At 39.8% G+C, this 18758-nt stretch overlaps 1 long non-coding RNA gene across 1 annotated transcript; it reads left to right on the forward strand.

Moving 5' to 3' along the window:
* Positions 1–9092: 9092 nt before the first annotated feature.
* LOC145554872 (uncharacterized) lies at positions 9093–18134 on the forward strand. Its single transcript, XR_014090905.1, has 2 exons — positions 9093–9326; positions 9936–18134. It is a non-coding gene; the product is annotated as an uncharacterized LOC145554872 (long non-coding RNA).
* The last annotated feature ends 624 nt before the right edge of the window (positions 18135–18758 follow it).

Consider the following 18758-nt stretch of genomic DNA (forward strand, 5'->3'; position numbering starts at 1 on the left):
ATATGTAGAGCTACGAAATCAGAGATAGTCTTTTTCACTTCTTTCGCTGAGATAAAGCTTTTTTGGCTTTAGGCTTCTTATATCTTCAACATAGATTTAGACCTGTTCCAGTTTGAAAGTGCCAGATCTATTGCTTCTTAGCATTTTGGAGCTGTCCATCATCTAATATGGCTGAAAATTATGTAGAGCTACGAAATCAGAGATAGTCCATTTTCACTTCTTTCGCTGAGATAAGCTTTTTGGCTTCTAGGCTCTTATATTTAAACATGATATTTAGACCTGTTCCAGTTTGAAACTGCCAGATCTTTTGCTTCTTAGCATTTTGGAGCTGTCCATCATCTAATATGGCTGAAAATTTAATGTAGAGCTAGGAAATCAGAGATAGTCCATTTTTCACTTCTTTCGCTGAGATAAAGCTTTTTTGGCTTCTAGGCTCTTATATCTTAAAACATGATATTTAGACCTGTTTCCAGTTTGAAACTGCCAGATCTATTGCTTCTTAGCATTTTGGAGCTGTCCATCATCTAATATGGCTGAAAAATTAATGTAGAGCTACGAAATCACAAATAGTCCATTTTTCACTTATTTCGCTGAGATAAAGCTTTTTTGGCTTCTTGGCTTATGTTCTCGTCAATCATTAGATTTCGACCGGTTTCCAGTTTGAAACTGCCAGATCTATTGCTTCTTAGCATTTTGGAGCTGTCCATCATCTAATATGGCTGAAAATTTAATGTAGAGCTACGAAATCAGAGATAGTCCATTTTTCACTTCTTTCGCTGAGATAAAGCTTTTTTGGCTTCTAGGCTTCTTATCTTCAAACATGAGATTTAGACCTGTTTCCAGTTTGAAAGTACCAGATCTATTGCTTCTTAGCATTTTGGAGCTGTCCATCATCTAATATGGCTGAAAAATTAATGTAGAGCTACGAAATCACAAATAGTCCATTTTTCACTTATTTTGCTGAGATAAAGCTTTTTTGGCTTCTAGGCTTCTAATATCTTCAAACATGAGATTTAGACCTGTTTCCAGTTTGAAAGTGCCAGATCTATTGCGTCTTAGCATTTTGGAGCTGTCCATCATCTAATATGGCTGAAAATTTATGTAGAGCTACGAAATCAGAGATAGTCTATTTTTCACTTATTTCGCTGAGATAAAGCTTTTTTGGCTTCTTGGCTTATGTTCTCGTCCATCATTAGATTTCGACCTGTTTCCAGTTTGAAACTGCCAGATCTATTGCTTCTTAGCATTTTGGAGCTGTCCATCATCTAATATGGCTGAAAATTTAATGTAGAGCTACGAAATCAGAGATAGTCATTTTTCACTTCTTTCGCTGAGATAAAGCTTTTTTGGCTTCTAGACTTCTTATATCTTCAAACATAAGATTTAGACCTGTTTCCAGTTTGAAAGTGCCAGATCTATTGCTTCTTAGCATTTTGGAGCTGTCCATCATCTAATATGGCTGAAAATTTATGTAGAGCTACGAAATCAGAGATAGTCCATTTTTCACTTCTTTCGCTGAGATAAAGCTTTTTTGGCTTCTAGGCTTCTTATATTTTAAAACATGATATTTAGACCTGTTTCCAGTTTGAAAGTGCCAGATCTATTGCGTCTTAGCATTTTGGAGCTGTCTATCATCTAATATGGCTGAAAAATTAATGTAGAGCTACGAAATCAGAGATAGTCCATTTTTCACTTCTTTCGCTGAGATAAAGCTTTTTTGGCTTCTAGGCTTCTTATATCTTAAAATATTATTATTTCTTTCGATGAGATAAAGCGATTTTGGATTCAACTCTATTAAAACATAAGAATTAGTCCTGATTCCATTTTAAAACAGCAAGATATACGGCTTTTCAATATTTTGAAGCTGTTCAACATCTAACTAAATTTGAATTTACCTATGGAGCTTCGTAAACTCAAGATGTCCATTTATTACTTCTTTCACTGAGATAAAGCGATTTTGGCTTCAATTCTATTAAAACAAAAGAATTAGACCTGATTCCAATTTAAAACAGCCAGATGTTGTAATGATCAGAACTGAGGACCCGGAATTTCAGTCAGACAAGATGTAAAAATCAGAAAATTCTTTATTTAAGACCAGGGTAAGGAGAGGCAAGCACGAGTAAGGAACAGGAACCTCTTCCTTGTGTAGTGGGGAAAGAGGGGTCCAGGTAGCACACCAAGGGATGGACAGAGCTTGGAGGGCAAGGGATGGGGGGCAGACAGATCAAGGCAACAAACTCTCAGAGGGTCAGACGAGGAGCAGTGGTCAGGGTGCGGAAAAAGGGTCAGACACTTGTAGGTAATATCAGGCAGACTGAATCCAAGGGCGAGGCAGGAGGCAGAAGTCAAAAGACAGAAACGGGGTCGAGACCAGAAGACCAAGGCCAGTGGAGGATCCGACGTGGGCAAGGCAAGGTAGGAAAATCGAAGGGACAAAAAAGAGTTCGAGGTCGTGGTCAGGTCAGGAAGGAATGCTGGATGTCTACTCACTCTAAGGCTTTCAAAAATCTGGCACTGTCTGCCTGCCTGAGAGCTGAATATAACAGTTGGTGAGCAGGTTTGAGGACATGAGCCTGATTGTGCTCCAGCGCAGCAGCATGCAGGTGAGCCAGATGAGCTTGATGAGAGGAGTAATGAGGAGGAGAAGAGCATAGCAGGCAGACAGGCCAGTAACATGACAGATGTACTGCTTATCAGCATTTTGAAGCTGTTCAACATCTAACTAAACTGAAAATTGACTGTGGAGCTTCGTAAACCCAATAAGTCCATTTATTACTTCTTTCGTTGAGATAAAGCAATTTTGGCTTCAACTGTATTAAAACATAAGAATTTGACCTGACTCCAGTTTAAAACAGCCAGATGTACTGCTTTTCAGCATTTTGAAGCTTTTCAACATCTAACTAAATTGGAACTTAACTGTGGAGCTTCGTAAACTCAAGAAGTCCATTTATTACTTCTTTCGATGAGATAAAGCGATTTTGGCTTCAACACTATTGAAACATAAGAATTAGACCTGATTCTAGTTTAAAACAGCCAGATGTACTGTTTTTCAGCATTTTGAAGCTTTTCAACATCTAACTAAATTGGAACTTAACTGTGGAACTTCGTAAACTCAAGAAGTCCATTTATTACTTCTTTCGATGAGATAAAGCAAATTTTTATTCAACTCTATTAAAACATAAGAATTAGACCTTATTCCAATTTAAAACAGCCAGATGTACTGCTTTTCAGCATTTCGAAGCTGTTCAACATCTAACTAAGTTGGAAATTAACTGTGGAACTTCGTAAACTCAAGAAGTCCATTTATTACTTCTTTCGATGAGATAAAGCGAATTTTTGTTCAACTCTATTAAAACATAAGAATTAGACTTGATTCCAGTTCAAAACAGCCAGATACGGATTTTCAGCATTTTGAAGCTTTTCAACATCTAACTAAATTGGAACTTAACTATGGAGCTTCGTAAACTCAAGATGTCCATTTATTACTTCTTTCGCTGAGATAAAGCGATTTTGGCTTCAACTCTATTAAAACATAAGAATTAGACCTGATTCATATTTAAAACAGCCAGATGTACTGCTTTTCAGCATTTTGAAGCTGTCCAACATCTAACTAAATTGGAACTTAACTGTGGAGGTTCGTAAACTCAAGATGTCCATTTATTACTTATTTCGATGAGATAAAGCGATTTTGGATTCAACTCTATTAAAACATAAGAATTAGACCTGATTCCAATTTAAAACAGCCAGATGTTGTAATGATCAGAACTGAGGACCCGAAATTTCAGTCAGACAAGATGTAAAAATCAGAAAATTCTTTATTTAAGACCAGGGTAAGGAGAGGCAAGCACGAGTAAGGAACAGGAACCTCTTCCTTGTGTAGTGGGGAAAGAGGGGTCCAGGTAGCACACCCAGGGATGGACAGAGCTTGAAGGGCAAGGGATGGGGGGCAGACTTTCAGCTGATCTAAAACACCCCACCAAGAGTTCTGATGATAATTAAAAAATAGAGAACATTTTTCTCCTAGTTTAGCTGCTCTTTACTTGCTCCATGTTAAAATCCCAAATAGAATTTAGAGAAAAAGATTGTCTCACAAATCCCTTAAAAGTCAGATAAATCAGACAACTGTCTTGTCCACATGTTTGTAACAGAACACTTTTCTGTCAGACTGAAGGTTTACTTGCTAGTTTGTATAATTTATCAAAGTAGAATGTTAATCAGATCCTTTAGTTATAAGGGTTCTCTCCTGTAGAACCAGTGTCCAGTTTTAGTCTGAGAGGCAGACATCCTGTGTACTTTTAAGAGTAGACTTACTTTCCTTTTTGATAGTTTTGTTAAAACAGTAATGTTTTCTCAGTCATGTAGGGGAAAGGTAGAGTGTGTGGCTCGTTTCAGGAGGAGTGAATGCTGCAAGTCAGTGACTCAATGTAATCTGCACACTTTTTACACTAATTTGAATATTAAACTGATTGATAACAAGGATTAATTGGAATGTGTGATTGAACTGATTACATTTTTTGTCCCTGAAATACCTTAAGACGACATTTGTTGTGAAATGGCCCATATATAAATAAACTGATTTGAATTCAATGATGTGATTAGCTGTAATAGATCTGTTGGATGGATTGCTGTAAGACATGTGAAGTATTCTTGTTGTATATTTTTAGCAACCAGCTCCATAGACAGAATCATCACCTGCTAAATTAACTCTTTCAAAGTGAATAAACATATTTTTTTCTGCTATCTAAATGTTTGTTTTGCTAATTGAATTGGTGACAAATTCTGTGATTTTATCCTTCCAGAATGTGTTTTAGTCAGATGTAGATCTGATTTTGACCTGTTCTGTTGCTACTCATACACCAGACACCAGAGGGAACTGCTGTCAAGGCTCTGAACTGGTAAGGTCCACACAGAGCCTCATCCACACAGGTTGGTTGCATTTCCTGAACAAAAAGTGCTTGTAATCATATTTCTGTTTCCTATTCATATGACCTAATATATAATCTAACAATCTCAGATTTTAATAAACTAGAACTTGTTTGATTTCTATGGTAGTAGCATGCAACAGTGTATGTGCTCAAATGCCTTCATTCTTGCAAGTGGGAGTAAAGTCTGTCTAATGAGTCTTACATTTGCTGAGTTGTGGTATGATGGGATTTATGCAAATCTGAAAGAAATCAAATATAATTTTTGCATAAATGGTGGTAAACTTTCTAGAAGAGTAACTGAAAACTCTATACGCTAAAATTGAAACTATTGTAAAACAAATTCACTGATCTTGGAAAGTTAGTTTAGAAAGACATTAAGTCAAAGGCCAACAACACAGGTATAATTAAAAACCACAACAAAGACCACATTCAGATTTTATCAAGGTTTCAGTATAAAGCTGATGTCACAAGTCTATTAACTAGGAAACATGGAAAATGTGTCATTCATACAACACATCACATGTAGGCAGGGGCACCGCCAGAAATCTTGGGTCCTCTGACAAAAAATTTGATTGGGCTCCCCTGCGCAACTCCTGTTACCATTTTTGAGTCTATTTGACCCATAAAAAGCGTCACAATTTTACAGACTTGCATCGGCCTTGCTTTCTTTGGTTCAATTCTGATAATTAGCACAATTTACTGCTCATAAATTTAACATCCAACAGTCCACATCCAGTATGCAAGTAGGTTGCTTAAATTTTTTCTTAGTTTTAGATTACTGAAATGTCTCTCCCCATGAGCAACAGTCAAAAGTAACATGCAAAATACACATAAAGCAATCCAGACTTCTCAAAAATCCAATGTACTTGCATTTTATTCAAGCTGCAGTACATAACTTCAATAAAAAATGTTTTTTCCATAATTGTTAAAGCTGTCACGATGTTGTAGCAGTTTGTTATGAGACAGATAATCTGTGAAAACAATCAATCACCTCCACCTCCTTCCTGAACTACTATTGCTGGTTAAAGTAATGCACCGTTTTGACCAAAACAACCAATCAGAACTAGTAGGAAGCTCTTAGCACTGTCAATCAACTTCATTCACTCACTGCTAAATGTGCTAATGGTGGAGAAACAACTTATCATTTACAAGAAATTGTTTATCTGCCATCATTAGTAGCTACGCAAACTAAATTGAGCATTCACAGTTTGAATATGCATAGCTCTGTGCTATGCTAGCTGCAGCATGACACAAATCAAGGGGGAAGAATCAAAGGGGAGGAAGGATGAGCAGCACCACATGAGATTGTGTTTGACAGCACTAAAACTCTCCTGCCACTGACTGGTTGTTTCTAGAGAACCATGGTAGAAGGCAGAGGAAATAGATTTTTCACATTACCTCTCTTACCATACTGTCACAACATAATGACAGTTTTAAAAAAATATGTGAAAAAAAATATTTATATAAAAGTGACATACTGCAGCTTTAATTTCACTCAGGAGAGGATGGGTCAGAAGGGATGTGGGTTAAAACTGCTGCTGACTGACTCACCTGTTAAGTGGTAAAAGGTACAGGGAACAAATTAAATATATGAATATGTTGGTAAGTTTTTTTTCCTTAATTCCTTAAATGCTAGTGAAATGGAGCCAAACAGTAGTTTGTAGCTAAGCTAACTATGCTAAATGGTTGATAATCTCACATGGTCTGCCCACCTCTCTTAGAGAAAACAGGATTATAAATTAACACTCTTGCCTTTTTCTCTCTCTCCCTCTCTATTTTGTTTTTGAAAACCTGATTTTATAACTTTTCTTAGCAGCATACAGGGTCACTCTCAAGCTCTCCGAGCAGGAACAAACCATTTCATGCAGATCCAGGGGGGAGTTCAGGGCAAAAACGGATGTGTGTTTTTTAGGTTTAGGAGGGGTAACATAAAATTTTTACTGCTAAAAACAATCTTTGAAAATACAATACGATTAATTTTGTATTTTACAGGACCCCGATTTTTTTATTTTATTTCTATGAACAAAATATAAATAATTAAATTGTGGATGGCCCCCTGCTGGTCAGGGCCCCTAGAATTGTCATCACTTTTCACCCCTTTACCTCGCCCCTGCATGTAGGTCAAGGTCATCCTTTTGGAATGCTGTTCTGTAAACAGAAAAGGTGAAAACATGCATTTGACTGATTCTGCCAGTAGTTAGCTCTGAAGCAGAGAAGCAAATTTTTATATTTAGTTTAAAATGAATGATTCTCAAAACAATTCAAGTATTTATGATCAAAGTGGATTTTTATACTCAAGGTATTTTAGAGAATCCTTGAAGAAAGTAAGGACTACTGATTCTTCCCTCCACCTGTATTACTTAAAGGGTGACTGTATCTGCATCCTCATTAAAATCTGGAAACAATTCAGGCGAAAAGGGTGTAGGGCGAAGCCAAGAACGATGGAAGGGGGTCGTCTGTGGGTTCCATGGCGGGTTAGAGGTGCATTATGTGGAATAAGAGAGCACTTAACAGTGTTGGGGGGGGGAGCTGGTCTGAGTGAGGGCACAAAACCATCTCACAATAATAGCACAAAAGCCAAAGAAATGGGGTTTCAGTGCTGCTCCTGGTATTCATGGAAAGACTTTTTATGTGAAATGGATGACATAAAATGATCTGGACCCATATGAGCATTTCTAATGGGGACAGGCAGCATGTAGCCAACACAGCTGGCAGCACAGGTTTAAGACCCTGGCTTTTCCAGCGGATGCACATAACCCAAACAACACTCGAGATGAGCATGAGGCTGACCATGGCTGGGACTTAGATGCAACTACATAGCCCATGTCAGACATTTTTGCTCATCCCGATGTAAGCGTCTGCTGCTGTATCGACTCCCCTCCAACACATAAGTCCATTAATCAGTCCAATTTCCCTGTGGGCAGTGGTTTATTTCTGTCATCAAATGCCTGATGAAATCTTTAGACACTGCGTATTAGGGAACAATACCTCCAAATAGCTGATAATGTTAACAAGTCACATGCTGAGCTGAGGCATCGCTCAGCTCTAATTTGAAAGGAAGTGAGGTGATAATGTGATGTGCCATCCTTTTGTGGGCGTGCATTAATGGTAGCAGACAAGATGGCAATTGATGGCAAATCAACTGCTTGCAGAGGGAAGAGAAACGTTGTGGGTTGGGAGAAGAGGGGGGTGTGTGTGGGAAGAGGAGTTAAAGTACATTGACTGGCAAACTGCAGAGCTACAGTGGCCTTTAATTCATTATTTCCCCAGATGGAGAAGATTTAATGTATTTGACGTGCATTTTACCGTGTCCATTTCTTTCAGCTTTCTTATTCTCCCTCATAGTTATGTCAAAATAAAAAACTCTTCATTCTATCTTTTCTTCTTGCACAGCTCTTTTAAAAAAATTAAGAAATTATGAATGATTTGGACAAAACAAACCCAGCTTCTTTGTAGTAGTAAGGCTCAGCCTGCTCCATAGCTGCCCGACTTGCTGAAGTAAATCTGTAATTTACCTCTCTATCTGGGTCCACAATTTCTCCACAAAAACAAAACAGCCTGATCTTTTCATGATTACGGTGTGGTTTTCCATAAGTTATTTGGAATTCAAAAGCTCAAAGACTTTTTAATACTCGCTCCAAATTCCTGCCACACCCAGGTTTTTGTTTCTGCAATGACAAAAGCTGTAGCCCATACCATGACCTGAAAACTTCTGACTTCAGTTGACAAACTGAAGCCGTCAGGCTTCCATCAATTCCATCAATGCTGATCTCCACCAAGGAATCCGTTGGTTGATGCTGCAACTGACACCAGTGACCTTCAGGGCTAGAAAGCAGCAGCTTTATGATTACATCTTCCACAAAAGGCAAAAGAAATGCTTTCTGGTGTGCCAATGAAAGATCCTCATAAAGGAGGAACATTTGGTATTGTCTTAGAAGCTCTTCTGCTTCTAACAAAATGCTGTATCAGAAATAACTCCAAAGAAATTTGACTTCACACTATTGTCCTGATGCATTGAATTGGCATTTGTCTCTTTAAGAAGCTAGTGACTCTTTCCGTCACTCCCCTTTCAGCACGTCATCTCAACAATGCTTCTCCATGATGCTGTTTAAAACCATTCTTAGGATTGTTGGACTGATAGGTAGGTTGGACAATAAACTCAATAGACATGTGTAACCTGCACAAAATAATCAACCCGTATTTTATTTTGGCGGGTCAAACTGACAGCACACTTTAAGATCCGGGTCACAGGTGACTCGGATCTCAATTACTGTTGCTGCTGTCGCTGTGGCTAGCTGCTCATCTTGGCGTCTTCTAAACATCTGGAAGAATAAGACTGGATCGAGCCTTATTAACACGGCCGAAGGATTAAATAGGGTGTTTTCTGTCGACCGCTTGACGGTGAGTCGTTGATTTACGTACTTTGTTAGTTTTTCAGAAATAGAAATGCAGTGGCGACACGCCCACTCAATTTGTGTATTAGTGATTAAAAAATGGTCTTATTAATTAAAAGGTCATTTCCTTTTTGTTAATTTTGTGGCCGAATAGATCATATAACCTTAAAATGTTAAATAGGCCTTTTGATTTTTGTAGATTCGTCCTTTTAGGATAGTTTTAGTTACTTTTCATTATTTTTTGTAGACGGCCTATAGAACTCTGGGGTTGCTTAATTTCTTGGGAGTTGCGCAACAAACTAAAAGAGAAAAAACAATTGTTTATTGAAAATAATATGAAAGTCAATTAAGTTTAATTGACTGTCAATTAAACTTGGATACAATTTGAAAGTGCACTTTAATTTGATCTGTACCCTTGACTTGTAACTTTAATTTGGATCTGTAAACTTGATCGCGATCTTTAACTTGAAATTCATTTGAAAGATTCCTGAGAAATACTTGATGGAATATAGGTTTTTATTGTAATTATTGAATGATTGGTTAATTTGGATAACAGTTTAACCCTGTTTAAATGTGAAAGCTAATTTGTTTTATTTTTATTTATGACCTTGTTTAGGTCAGGTTTTTTTTCCACCCCCTGTGTCAACCCAGGATGGCGAGCTACCCGGATCACCGCAGCTTTGCGGTAGGACTTAAATGAACCAAACTACTTTATGCATTCTGGATCTAATGCCCTGGATCATGGACTAAAAACAGTTGGATTATTGATTGATGGACCATTAATCACCTTGGATTCACGAATGGACTTAAAATAGAAAAAAAACGCTTGGGTGTCATCAGGGTTTATTGTTTTGTTGTTTTCCTTGTGTTTCTTCTTTGTTGTGTCTTTCGGTTATATTCATAGAAAATCACTGTTATTATAAATATTATTATTATTGAATATCTTCCTAAATATATGCAAGAATATACACTTGAATACAATAACTTGAACGTACTTTTTGTCTGATGGTGTTTTATTCACACACACGGGCTCCATAGCCGAACCTATCTGAGTGCCTGTTATTAGAATTGGCCGTAGTCAGGCACCTAGCCTTAAGTAGCGTTACACGTGGCAAGCTAGCCAGGAGCTTGTGTGTGTGAATATTTTTTGGGTTACTTATAATTTTTGAACATTTCTTTCAGTCTTGGGGATAGAAAATCCTGAGTAAAATAAATGAGCAACTTTTCCGAAAGGTAAAAGACCAAAAACAAAATAAAAAGAATAAAAAAATAAAAAATAAAATTTTTTTTAAAAAGATATGATGGATTTTGTTGCGCAATCTGGTGTAAATGTATCACAGTCTGTGATGATTACTGGTGCTACTAATACCAAGGCCGATGTAGAAATACTTGATTGCTTGAGTAGGTATGGTAAACTTAATCGCACTTTGTATGTAACTGATTCCTCAAGCACTTTTTTTAAAAGCCTGATCGTTGAGTTTGCGGATTTAGATGCTTTTTCCGCGTTACAACAGCTTCTACCTTATACTTACACTTCTCAAACAAATACTGACCATGTGTTCCGCGTCACTGTTTTGGCACTCGAATACGCAGCCACAGAGGGCAGCAGCAGCAGCCATCAGCCCGACTATATCGCTGAACTTAAGAAAATTGCTGATCAAAGCGGCCATCGTTTTGAAGATGTTCTGAAGACAGTAATGAGCCAGATAGGCCAACATTTGCATGCATCAGGAGCAGATGAAAATTTTGATGATGACTATGATGATAATGAGGAAGAGGATGGAGTAAAGGCAAAAGAGGAAGTGGATAAATTTACTGCTGCACGGCCAGTGCGTACAGGGTCGGAATCAGGGTCATTATCCTCCCTTCCTCCTGCTCATTCCTCCGCGGACCAGAAAGCACGACCTCGTCGAAAGCAAACTGGACCAGCTCCAGGACTGTCGCTGTCCACCAATGATCTCAATCCACCTCAAATACAACGGGTTGTTGTTGAACATGTGGTCCGAAATACTGATTTGAGTGGTCCAACCTCACTTTGTCTCCGTACTTTTTCAGGAAGGCTTCCTAAGTCGAGTAATGAAGCTGATTATGAGTCCTGGCGTTCCCAGATTGAGTCTCTGCTTGCTGATCCCAGTCTTTCTGCGCTACACGTCACCAGACGAATCACAGAGAGCCTGTCATCACCTGCAGCTGATTTGGTCAAAGGTTTGAGCCCCAACACAGTACCAACAGTTTTGCTAAATGTACTAGATTCTGCCTTAGGAACAGTGCAGGACGGTGAAGAATTGTATGCACAATACTTAAACATTCTGCAGAATCCAGGAGAACGACCGTCCACTTACCTTCAAAGACTTCTGCTCACTCTCAACACTGTTGTGAAGCAAGGAGGAATCTCACCTGCTGACATTAATATACATCTACTGAAACAGTTTTGTCGTGGGTGTTGGGACAACACTGTCATAACCAAGTTACAGCTGGAACAAAAGAAAGATAACCCACCATCTTTTTCTGATTTGTTGTTGTTACTCAGGACAGAAGAAGATAGACAATATGCTAAAGAGTCACTTATGAAAAAGCACATTGGAACGTCAAAACAGAAAGTTCATATCCAGTCCCAAAGTGCCTGTTCTTGTGGACATTCTACATCCAATGAAGAGCTGAAAGAAATGAAAAAACAACTTCAGAAATTGCAGCAGCAAATGTCTCAACTTCTGTCCAGAAAGAGTCCAGCTGAATTCAAGTCCATGTCAAGACAGAACAAATCCTACTCTTCTTCACCTCAAGTAAAAACCAAGCCCAAGCCTTGGTACTGTTTTAAGTGTGGAGAAGACGGCCATCTTTCCTCCTCCTGCACAAATAAAGCAAACCTCAGTCTTGTTGAGCAGAAAAAGAAACTGTTACATCAAAAGCAACAAGCATGGGATGCCAAGAATTCAAAATCATTAAACTAGAAACAGTTTCTGTAGTGGGACACACAGAAGCTGTGTATATGAACAGTCCCAAAGAACGTAAAATAAGAACACTGCCACAAGGTCTTGTCGGCACAAAGAGCACAGGTCAAGTTCAAGTAAAAGGAGATCAGTTCAACTGCCTCCTTGATTCTGGCTCACAGGTTACTACTATTCCTTACTCCTTCTATAATACTTACCTCAGGGATCATGAAATCAAACCAATAAACAACCTGTTGGAAATAGAAGGAGCTAATGGGCAAACAGTGCCTTACCTGGGATATGTAGAGATCAACATGACCTTCTCACCGGAATTTTTTGGTTTACCTATTGAAGTTGACACACTTGCTCTTGTTGTGCCTGATAATAAACCGTCTCAACATCTGATTCTCATAGGCACAAACACCTTAGACGTTGCTTACAGAAAACATTTTGATACTCATCCTGATGAGTTATTTCAACCTACACTGTCTGGTTATATAGCAGTGTATAAGATCCTTCAACACCGCTATGCCCAGAGTTTGAATGACCTTACTGCAACTGTCACCCTGCAGTCCAGTCAGCCCCAAATCATTACTGCTGGCCAAACCACAGTTGTAGAAGGGTGTTTAGCTTCAAGATTGTGGCAAGAAGAAAAACAAGTCCTCCTGGAAACATCCGAGTTCCTATGCCCTCCCTGGTGGGCTCATGGTAAAAACTTGCCTCATTGACTTGCCTCAACACCGGCCGTGTCATGTGCCAGTTGTTGTAAGCAATGAGTCTAACCATGAGATTCACATTCCAGCACGAGCAGCCATAGCAGAAATCAGCACTTTCCAGAGTGTGATCTCACAAGAGCAGCCAGTTCACAATTCAAACCAGTCTACAGAGTCACTACAACCATCTCAACCACAATACAACTTTGGAGACTCACCTTTATCTCCAGAATGGAAGCAGCGAATCATCCAGAAACTCAACAGTATTCCTGAGGTGTTTGCAAAGCACGATCTGGACTTCGGCCGGACAGACAAAGTTAAACATCAAATCAAGTTGTCTGATCCCACTTCTTTCAAACAAAGGCCAAGACCAATCCACCCTCAGGATGTCGATGCTGTAAGAAAGCATTTGCAAGAGCTTTCTGATTCCGGAGTCATACGTGAGTCTGATTCGCCATTTGCTTCTCCAATTGTGGTTGTACGCAAAAAGAATGGAAGTGTACGTCTCTGTATCGACTACAGGAAGCTAAATCTTCAAACAATAAAGGACGCCTATGCTCTACCCAAGCTTGAAGATGCATTTTCTGCCCTTTCTGGATCAAAGTGGTTCACGGTGTTAGATCTCAAGTCGGGCTATTACCAAATTGAGATGGAGGAAAAGGATAAATCCAAAACTGCCTTTGTCTGTCCATTGGGGTTTTGGGAATTCAACCGCATGCCACAAGGGGTCACTAATGCCCCAAGCACATTCCAAAGGTTGATGGAAAGATGCATGGGAGAATTAAATCTAAAAGAAGTTTTGGTCTTCATAGATGACTTGATCATCTTTGCACCTACCTTAGAGGAACATGAAGAACGCCTGATGAAAGTTCTCAACAAACTTAAGGACTTTGGGTTGAAGTTGTCAGTCGAGAAATGTGTGTTTTTTCAAACATCTGTGAAATATCTGGGGCATGTAGTGTCCCAGAATGGTGTTGAGACAGATCCTGATAAGATCAAAACACTTACCTCCTGGCCAGTGCCCAAAAACCTAAAAGAGCTGAGGTCTTTTCTTGGTTTCTCTGGATATTACCACCATTTTGTCCAAGGATATTCAGCCATAGTTAAGCCACTGCATGACCTGACTGCTGGTTATCCGCCATCCCAGAAGAAATTGAGACCAACTGTAAAACCAGAGAAGTACCTGAATCCCAAAGCACCATTTGGAGGACGGTGGACACCAGTGTGTAAACAGGCTTTTGAAACCATCATCAAGAAACTAACTTCTGCTCCTGTACTGGCATTTGCTGATCCACAAAAGCCCTACACACTCCACACCGACGCCAGCTCCACCGGTCTTGGTGCCGTGTTGTATCAGGAGCAGGATGGAAAGAACAGAGTTGTGGCATATGCCAGCAGGGGTCTATCGCGGAGTGAGTCTAAGTACCCTGCTCATAAATTGGAGTTTCTCGCTCTGAAATGGGCGGTGACAGAGAAACTTAATGATTATCTCTACGGTGCTCAGTTCACAGTTGTCACAGACAGCAATCCACTAACTTACCTGTTATCCTCAGCAAAACTCGATGCTACCAGTTAGAGATGGCTTTCAGCTTTGTCTACTTTCACATTCAAGATCATCTACAGAGCTGGAAAGCAGAACATGGATGCTGATGTATTGTCTCGACGACCTCATGGTGAGCTGTCTGATGATCCTACCTCCAGGAAGGAACATGAACGAGTCCTGAAATTTGCCCAGCAACACCTCAACAAACCAGATTATGTCTCCATTGATCAGCACACCATCGAAGCAGTTTGTGCTCGTCACCTGGTGTACAGCTCAGATGTACATCTTGACCATGCTCTGGTGCTGTCTATGTCCACCCATGTCAACAGTCTACCTGACAGTTTTACTGATGATGACCAGTTCAGCTCCTCTTTACTTCCTCGATTCTCAGCAGATGACATTGCAGCCAAGCAGCGTGACGACCCTGTTATCCGCCATGTCATAGCTCAGCTGGAACGAGGAGAGTCACCATCGGTGAGGGAAGAACTTCCTGAACTGCCTCTTCTACTCCGAGAAGTAAGCAAAATGGAGCTCCAAAACAACCTTCTCATTAGGAGGAGACAAGTGGGAAGTGAACCAAGATACCAACTAGTATTACCTGAGGAGTATCGAGCTGTTGTGCTGCACCAACTGCATAACCAAATGGTTCATATGGGAATCGACAGAACTCTCGACTTGGTCCGTTCTTGTTTCTACTCGCCCAGAATGTTCATTGATGTTGTCAATAAAGTGTGAAACCTGTGAAAGGTGTGTGAGACGCAAATCAGTGCCTGAGCGAGCTGCACCTTTGGTCAACATCAAAACCACCCATCCTTTGGAGTTGGTGTGTATGGATTTCCTCTCTGTGGAACCGGATCGCAGAATCAAAGACATCCTTGTCATAACAGACCACTTTACAAAGTATGCCGTTGCTGTGCCGACTCCAAACCAAAAAGCTAAGACCGTTGCTAAGTGTTTGTGGGAGAATTTCCTTATGCATTACGGCATTCCAGAAAAACTGCACAGTGATCAGGGCCCAGATTTTGAATCAAGAACCATCCGAGAACTCTGTAAAATGGCAAATATTCACAAAATAAGGACCACACCATACCATCCAAGAGGAAATCCTGTTGAACGTTTTAATAGAACACTGCTGGACATGCTAGGAACATTAACTGAAAAGGAAAAAACTCATTGGAGAAACTTTGTAAAATCACTAGTGCATGCCTACAACTGCACAAAAAACGATGTTACATCATACGAGCTGATGTTCGGACGCCAACCCCGCCTACCAGTGGATTTAGCTTTTGGACTGCCGTTGAATGAGGATGGATTTTGCTCCCACACACAGTATGTGCAAAGGTTAAAGTCCCACCTGGAGGAAAGTTACAAACTGGCCAGTAAGAACTCAGCTAAGGTGATGCAACGTAACAAGACCCGATTTGACCGGAAAGTTACTGCATCAGAACTGGACGTTGGAGACAGAGTTCTAGTGAGGAACGTGCGAATAAGGGGGAAGCACAAACTCACAGATAAGTGGGAATCGTCTGTGTATATTGTTGTGAAGAAAGCCGGCAATCTTCCTGGGTACACAGTCAGACCAGAAGGCCAGAACAAACCACTAAGAACCCTGCATCGAGACCTTTTATTGCCATGTGGGTACTTATCTGTTCCTGAAGAAGAAATACCTACCAGAGATAAAAAGGAATCTCCTGTGTTTTCTCCAGTACCTGCTGATGATGAAGAGGATCCATCAGAGGAAGAACTAGTCGATCCACCTCTGCACATTCCATCATCTTTTGAACCTGTCAAATTTACAATTGATATTGACCTACCTCCTGTCGGGCAGTCTGTCCCAAGCACCGAACAGTTTGGTCCCGTCACACAATCTCCAGTACCTGTAACTGAAGAAGACAGTGATGCTGAGGAAGATGAACCCATACCTGTGGAAGGGGAACCCACAACTGTTAGAGGAACAACTAGCAATAGACGGTGAGGAACCTGAAATTGACTCTGAACAAATTAATCCTGCAGAAGTCTCCAGAGTTGAAGGAAGTCTCTCTCCAGATCTCGATACTCCAGAGTCTGACAATGCAAGACTTGACATACAAGGACCTGATGTGCCAGACATTTCCAGCCATGCTGAAGAACCTCACTCACCTATGGATTCAGTACCTCTGGACACTGAGGACCAACCTCTGAGACGTTCCAACCGCACAAGAAATCCACCTGATCGACTGCAGTACACTACACCTGGCGAACCATTACTGAAAAGCATCCAGGCTTTGCTCTATAGTTTGAGCTCTGCTTTCTCCTTTGCCCTCCAAGAAGACAAAGAACACCAGTTGATTGCTCCACCCTCCAGCCAGCCACCTATTTGTTGCCAGCCTGGTACATGTACGAGGGCGTACATGGGATCAGGAGGGGAGAGTGTAACCTGCACAAAATAATCAACCCGTATTTTATTTTGGCGGGTCAAACTGACAGCACACTTTAAGATCCGGGTCACAGGTGACTCGGATCTCAATTGCTGTTGCTGCTGTCGCTGTGGCTAGCTGCTCATCTTGGCGTCTTCTAAACATCTGGAAGAATAAGACTGGATCGAGCCTTATTAACACGGCCGAAGGATTAAATGGGGTGTTTTCTGTCGACCGCTCGACGGTGAGTCGTTGATTTACGTACTTTGTTAGTTTTTCAGAAATGGAAATGCAGTGGCGACACGCCCACTCAACTTGTGTATTAGTGATTAAAAAATGGTCTTATTAATTAAAAGGTCATTTCCTTTTTGTTAATTTTGTGGCCGAATAGATCATATAACCTTAAAATGTTAAATAGGCCTTTTGATTTTTGTAGATTCGTCCTTTTAGGATAGTTTTAGTTACTTTTCATTAATTTTTGTAGACAGCCTATAGAACTCTGGGGTTGCTTAATTTCTTGGGAGTTGCGCAACAAACTAAAAGAGAAAAAACAATTGTTTATTGAAAATGATATGAAAGTCAATTAAGTTTAATTGACTCTGTCAATTAAACTTGGATACAATTTGAAAGTGCACTTTAATTTGATCTGTACCCTTGACTTGTAACTTTAATTTGGATCTGTAAACTTGATCGCGATCTTTAACTTGAAATTCATTTGAAAGATTCCTGAGAAATACTTGATGGAATATAGGTTTTTATTGTAATTATTGAATGATTGGTTAATTTGGATAACAGTTTAACCCTGTTTAAATGTGAAAGCTAATTTGTTTTATTTTTATTTATGACCTTGTTTAGGTCAGGTTTTTTTTCCACCCCCTGTGTCAACCCAGGATGGCGAGCTACCCGGATCACCGCAGCTTTGCGGTAGGACTTAAATGAACCAAACTACTTTATGCATTCTGGATCTAATGCCCTGGATCATGGACTAAAAACAGTTGGATTATTGATTGATGGACCATTAATCACCTTGGATTCATGAATGGACTTAAAATAGAAAAAAAACGCTTGGGTGTCATCAGGGTTTATTGTTTTGTTGTTTTCCTTGTGTTTCTTCTTTGTTGTGTCTTTCGGTTATATTCATAGAAAATCACTGTTATTATAAATATTATTATTATTGAATATCTTCCTAAATATATGCAAGAATATACACTTGAATACAATAACTTGAACGTACTTTTTGTCTGATGGTGTTTTATTCACACACACGGGCTCCATAGCCGAACCTATCTGAGTGCCTGTTATTAGAATTGGCCGTAGTCAGGCGCCTAGCCTTAAGTAGCGTTACACATGCAGTTCCTACAGGTGTTCGCAAATTGTTGCTGCCACTAATGGAGGAGCAGGGAGTCCAAGGTGGAGCTCTGATAAAACATACAAGCAATCGTTTATGGCTTTCCAGATGCCACTGAGAGATTTAGCATGGTTTAACTGTAATCCTAAAGAATTACTGACAAACACATCACCACCTGAGCTAGCGGCTTCACATATTATATTCTGAAATGAAACATTGTCCTTTTTTATGTACAGCAGTGTCCTCTCATGATGGATTTCATCACAGACTATGAATAGTTTGCCAAATACAGATCTATCAGAGATTTCATGTCTGTTGTGTCTACCACTAGGTGGTGTACGAGAATAGGATGGACTGAGGGAGAGAAGAAGAAGAAGAGATAAGATGGAGGAAAGGAATACCTGATGTTATTGTACTGCTGAGTGAGTTCTGAATAAACTCTTAAGAGTTCTTTGTCTACTTCAGCTTCTTCCTCGTCCTGGCTTCCAAACATAACAATTGGCGATGAT

The sequence above is a fragment of the Poecilia reticulata genome, chromosome 14, assembly GCF_904066995.2.
Source record: "Poecilia reticulata chromosome 14, P_reticulata-male-v2, whole genome shotgun sequence".
Classification (NCBI taxonomy): Eukaryota; Metazoa; Chordata; class Actinopteri; order Cyprinodontiformes; family Poeciliidae; genus Poecilia; species Poecilia reticulata.